The sequence below is a fragment of the Bufo gargarizans genome, chromosome 3 (assembly GCF_014858855.1).
Source record: "Bufo gargarizans isolate SCDJY-AF-19 chromosome 3, ASM1485885v1, whole genome shotgun sequence".
NCBI classification, from domain to species: Eukaryota; Metazoa; Chordata; class Amphibia; order Anura; family Bufonidae; genus Bufo; species Bufo gargarizans.
The window spans coordinates 309,776,918-309,782,917 of NC_058082.1; the positions used below are offsets into that span (position 1 = coordinate 309,776,918).

Here is a 6,000-nt window from a genome sequence, read left to right on the forward strand (position 1 = left end):
TGGGAATAATCATGGGTAAAAGCTGCTTTTACTTTCACTTTAAGCTGTATTCACTGCATCCCCATTTCTAACAGTGATATGTTCCCATGTCCTAAAGATATTGCTAGTGGAATTCCAACTCTCAAACAATACAAAGCCCATATCTCTAGCTGCTACCAAACCACAGATATGAGCAGCTAAAGCAGCTACCCCCCTCCCTGTCAGTCTGGAGGATGAGGGGGAGCAGTTGCAAAGCTGACAGGCTGCAGCAGGAAAGGAAAAAATATTTAAAATATATAGAAATGTGGCATTATCATAATAAAACTATGTTAACACCATAAATAACGCCATATGAACGTCATAAATTCCACAAAATGTTGTTTTTTATCTTTTCCCCAAAAATAAAATAAATAAAAGTTATGTACTACACTCTATATACCCCAAAATAGTTCCTAAAAAAACCTACAACTATTCCTGCAAAATAAATAAAAAATGTAGAAGTAAAGATTTAAAAGTTATCACTGCTAGAACACAAGGGGGGAAATAATATTGGTCCTTAAGGCTAAAATTAATTGTGTCACTAAGGTCCCTTTCACACAGGCAAGTATTCCGCGCGGGTGCAATGCGTGATGTGAACGCATTGCACCCACACTGAATCTGGACCCATTCATTTCTATGGGGCTGTGCACAAGAGCGGTGATTTTCACGCATCACTTATGCGTTGAGTGAAAATCGCAGCATGCTCTATATTGTGCGTTGCGGTGCGATAATCCACGCAACGCAGGCCCGATAGAAGTGAATGGGCTGCGTGAAAATCGCAAGCATCCGCAAGCAAGTGCGGATGCGGTGAGATTTTCACGCACGGTTGCTAGGAGACGATCGGGATGGAGACCCGATCATTTTATTATTTTCCCTAATAACATGGTTATAAGGGAAAATAATAGCATTCTGAATACAGAATGCATAGTAAAATAGCGCTGGAGGGGTTAAAAAAAAATAATTATCATTTAACTAACCTTAACCCACTTGCTCTTCCAGCCCGGCATCTTTTCTGTCTCTTTCTTTGCTGATTGCAGTCAAAGGACCTGTGGTGACGTCACTCTGGTCATCACATGATCCATCACCATGGTAAAAGATCATGTGATGGATCATGTGATGATCGGAGTGACGTCACCACAGGTCCTTTGACTGCAATCAGCAAAGAAAGAGACAGGAGAGATGCCGGGCTGCGCGAACAAGTGGATTAAGGTGAGTTAAATTATTTTGAATTTTTTTTTAACCCCTCCAGCGCTATGCATTATGTATTCAGAATGCTATTATTTTCCCTTATAACCATGTTATTAGGGAAAATAATACAATCTACAGAACACCAATCCCAAGCCCGAACTTCTGTGAAGAAGTTCGGGTTTGGGTACCAAACATGCGCAATTTTTCTCACGCGAGTGCAAAACGCATTAGAGTTTTTTGTTCCCGCAACGCACCCACACATTTTCCCGCAACGCCCGTGTGAGACCAGCCTAAGGGGTTAAATGAAATTGTGTCACCTGTAAAAATCTACAATTAAAAAAGTGACTTTTTGGGAGTGTTTTTCCAATTTTAACGTAACTGTTAGGCGATAGTGTTGATCGAGATGCTCGGCCGAACACTAGTTCAGCTCGAGCATCTCTATGCTCGGCACATGGCGGTATTCGTCCGAATACCGCATGTGCTTGAGCGTACTGCCCTTCACTGTAATGCCGTAGCCATGTTGGTTACTGGCATTACAGTGATTGGCTGGCCGGAATGCGTCATCGGGTGCTATATAGCACCCGATGACAAGTGTTCGGCTCAGTGTTAGTCAGGGAGAGCTGTGCTGAAGAAGGGAAAGATAGGGGAGTGCATTTTTTTAAATTTAAGTTGAAAAACTTGTCAGAGACCCAAAAGTCCTTTTAAGGACTATTGTTGTGTGTGGCAGCAGCAATATATATTTTTAGCGCAACCTGCGCTAAATTGCTAAAACTTTACAGACCCAAAAGTCCTTTTAAGGACTATTGTGTGTGGCAGCAATATTTTAGCGCATACTGCGCTAAATGGCGTGCAATAGTTAGGCCTCTGTATACAGCGACATTATCTGTGCTACATCTCCTGTGTAACATGTGCGCATTCCAAAAATATCTGTGACATCCAGTGTACTTTTTCCGTAGACAATGTCTGCTGTGGACAGTGACATTAGCTGCGCTACATCTCCTGTGTAATGTGTGCACATCCAAAAAATATCTGACATCCAGTGTACTTTTTCCGTAGATGGTGCCCGCTGCGGACAGTGACATTACCCGGGGTAGATCTCCTGTGTATTGTTTCCACATCCCAAATACCTGTTATATTCCCTGTAATTTTTTATTATTCGCTGGTGACAGCATTGAACTTATCTGCAGTATATCTCCTGTGTGATGTTTCCACATCCCAAATACCTGTGACATTCCCTGTAATTTTTTATTGGCCGCTGGTGACTTCAGCGACATTATCTGCGGTATTTCTCCTGTGTAATGTTGTCACATCCCAAATACCTGTGACTATCCCTGTAATTTTATTTAAGCTGCTACTGAAATCAGCGACATTATCTGCAGTATTTCTCCTGTGTGACGTTTCCACTTCCAAAATACCTTCTTTTTTTTTTTTTTTTCGCATACACTTACAAGTCCTACGCTACTGTACATGTGGCATACTTTCAAGCATATATAACATTTAATATGAAGAAGGCGAGCAGTAAGGGACGAGGCAGTGGCCATGATGCTGATGGGCCACGGCCTCTGCGTGCACCTGGGCACGTTGAAACTGTGCCTGCTGCCAGAGCACAAGAAAAACAATCATCCACGATACCTAGCTTCAGTCCCAGTTTGCAGGGCAGCGCAGGACAATACTCTCGAATTCAGACCAGTGCGACAGGTGGTTGGTTGGATTGCAGCAGATAATGCTTCCAGTTGGTTAAGCACCACCCTGTCGTCCACCAAGTCCAGTCTCAGTAACCGAGAGTCTGGTCAACACAATCCTCACCCTGATCCTCCCTCCTCCCACCATGGAGAGTCTTGCCAAACAAGTGATCCCACACTCAGATATTCCGAGGAGCTCTTTTCAGCCTTTTCATTCCTTCATTTGGGCCTCTCGACAAGCCTGCTTTAAGAGGGACATGAGATCTTGTGCCCTGATTCATCCACAGTCACAAGAAGATGATGGTGGGGAACGGCAATTAGTGTTTCACGAGGTAGATGATGATGAAGAGACACAGTTGCCAATAAGTCAACGGCAATTAGTGTTTCAAGTGGTTGATGATGAGGATGAGGCACAGTTGTCAATAACTAACGTTGTTGTTAGGTCAACAAGCCAGGAGGATAAGCAGAGTGAGGAAGTGGAAAAGGAGGTGGTGGATGATGAAGTCACTGACCCAACCTGGGAAGGTGGCAAGCCAAGCGAGGACAGCAGTACAGAGGTGGAGAAATTCGTAGCACCGCAACTGGCTGGGAGAGGCAGTGGGGTGGCAAAAGGGAGAAGGCGGGCCACACCAAACAGAAATCTCCCTTGCCAAACAGTAGGTGTTCTGCAGTCTGTTGCTTTTTTGAGGAAAGTGCAAACTACAAAAGAATTGTAATTTGCAACCTGTACCATACAAAAATGAGCAGGGGCGTGAACACTAGCAACCTCACCACCACCAGCATGATCCGCCACATGGCATCAAAGCACCGTAATAGGTGGGCCGAACGCCTAGGTCCACAATCTGTGTCTGCGGGTCACACTACTGCCTCCTCTTTCCCTGTGTTACGCGCTGTCCAATCCCCTGTCGAAGGCGCAGGCCCTGATGCCTCCCGCCCTGCACCTGGACCTTCGCAAGCACCATCAGCGGCCACATCCACTTCTGTGTCCCAGCGCAGCGCACAAATGTCCTTACCCCAGGCATTTGAACGCAAGAGCAAATATCCAGCCACCCACCCACAGGCCATAGCACTAAATGAGCAACTTTCCAAATTACTGGCCCTGGAAATGTTGCCATTTAGGCTTGTGGACACTGAGGACTTCCACAGCCTGAGGTCGGCGGCCGTCCCTCATTACGCTGTCCCAAGCCGCCAATATTTTTCACAGTGTGCTGTGGCCGCTATACACCAGCATGTTTCCCGTAACATCACCTGTGCCCTGACCAATGCAGTTACTGGGAAGGTCCACTTAACCACTGACACATGGACAAGTGCTTCCGGCTTATAAAGAAGCTTGGATGCCTCTGGAGCCAGAACTTTTTCTTCTCCAGACATAGGCAGTGCCGCTTGTCTTTTGAGGGGATTTTACATGGGACAGTTTCCATTATATTGTTTGTACAACTGTATGCAGTCAGGACAGTGCAACGCGGGCCAGGACTAGACTAGGGAGCAGTGAGTACAAGCAGCGCTACAGTCACTGCTCCACACGCCTTCTGCATACTAATGAGGGATTCCATAATGGAAGTGCTCATTATTATTCACTTTATATGATGCAGAGCCATTTCCCCCCTACTTTTGGGGGGAAATAGTGCGACTCTAGGGCATCCTTTCTATGGACTAGTGCCCAGAACAGAACTGCATAATCCAGATGACGCCGCATGAAAGCGTTGTAAAGTGATGATATTATATCCCTGTCCCAAGTGTCCATGCAGGTTTAAAACATGATAATATCCTGCTAGTCTTAGAAGCAGCTGATTGACTTTGCATGCTTTTATTTAGTCTATGATCTATAAGGACACCCAAATCCTTCTCTACAAAAACAGTATAATAACCTTTTTAAAAAAATCCTTTTTATCATATAAAAAAAACTACAAAAAGTTAATATTATTGGTATTGCTGCACCTAAGATGTCCAAACTGCAAATGTTATTTTTCTGGCATGGTGAATGCACAAAAAAATTCACAGTTTCAGAACTGCAGATTTTTTTGTAACGTCAACTCCCTTCTATACTGAATTAAAAATGACCTAAAAGTTGTCTTACCACAAAATAATATCAAGAAAACTAAACCCCCCCCCCCCCCCAAAAGAAAGCAAAACAAAAACAAAACAAGCCTTTTCATACCTATGCTGAAAGAAAAATAACATATTTATGGATGTCAGAATATATCAACACAGAGGAAATCATTTTTTTAAAGAAGTGTTTTTTCCATTTTTTAAAAGGTGGTAACATACTGACCCACAGACTAAAGTTACATGTTATTTTTAACACAGTGAATGCAGTAAACATGATGAAACCTAAAAAACAATGGTGGAATTCCATTTGTTCCCTGTTACAGTTCATTTTTTTCTCAATACACTATATGGAACATGAATAGGTACCATTAATACAACTTGTGCAGTAAAAAACAAGCTATGATATGGTTGTAATGTTATGCTATAAGGTGCAAAAGGAAAATGAAAGCTTTTGTTCCAAAGTTGGCTCGGTCTTTAAGGAGTTAATGCAAATCTAATGAAGTATCATTTATATAAATGCCAAGAACTGCTATTAACAACTATGGGGAGATTTGTCAAACTGGTGTAAAGTAGGACTGGCTTAGTTGTCCATAGCAACCAATCAGATTCCAGCTTTCATTTTCCAAAGGAGCTGTGAAAAATGAAAGGTGGAATCTGATTGGTTGCTATGGACAACTAAGCCAGTCCTACTTTACACCAGTTTGATAAATGACCCCAAATGATTTACGCTTTCTCACTAGACTTCCTGAAACACTTTACTATTGCTCTTTACATACTATGATGATAGATTACAACTCATAAAACTTACCTGAAATCAAGTTTAAAACCAGGTAGAAATGTGTTCTCTCCATCTACTTCCAGAGCCCATTCAGTATCACAGAATATCACTGACGTTTAGGGGAGTTATACAGCCAACACGGAGTTCCAGGTCGCATGTGGTGCTCTCTGCCATATAGCGCAGAGCAAGTAATAGTGTAAAAGATCTATGTTTCTATGGAAGAAGGGAGTTTCCTGTTTCAAGGTTGTTGATGACTCAAGCTTCAATTATATCTACAACCTGAAA

At 42.9% G+C, this 6,000-nt stretch overlaps 1 protein-coding gene across 1 annotated transcript in view; it reads right to left on the reverse strand.

Moving 5' to 3' along the window:
* IL22RA1 (interleukin 22 receptor subunit alpha 1) overlaps nt 1-5,779 on the reverse strand; it is a 58,197-nt gene extending 52,418 nt beyond the window's left edge. Inside the window, exon 1 of the mRNA XM_044287176.1 lies at nt 5,746-5,779. The gene's annotated coding sequence lies outside the window, so the exon portion shown is untranslated. The remainder of the gene's footprint in view (nt 1-5,745) is intronic.
* Between the last annotated feature and the right edge of the window lie 221 nt (nt 5,780-6,000).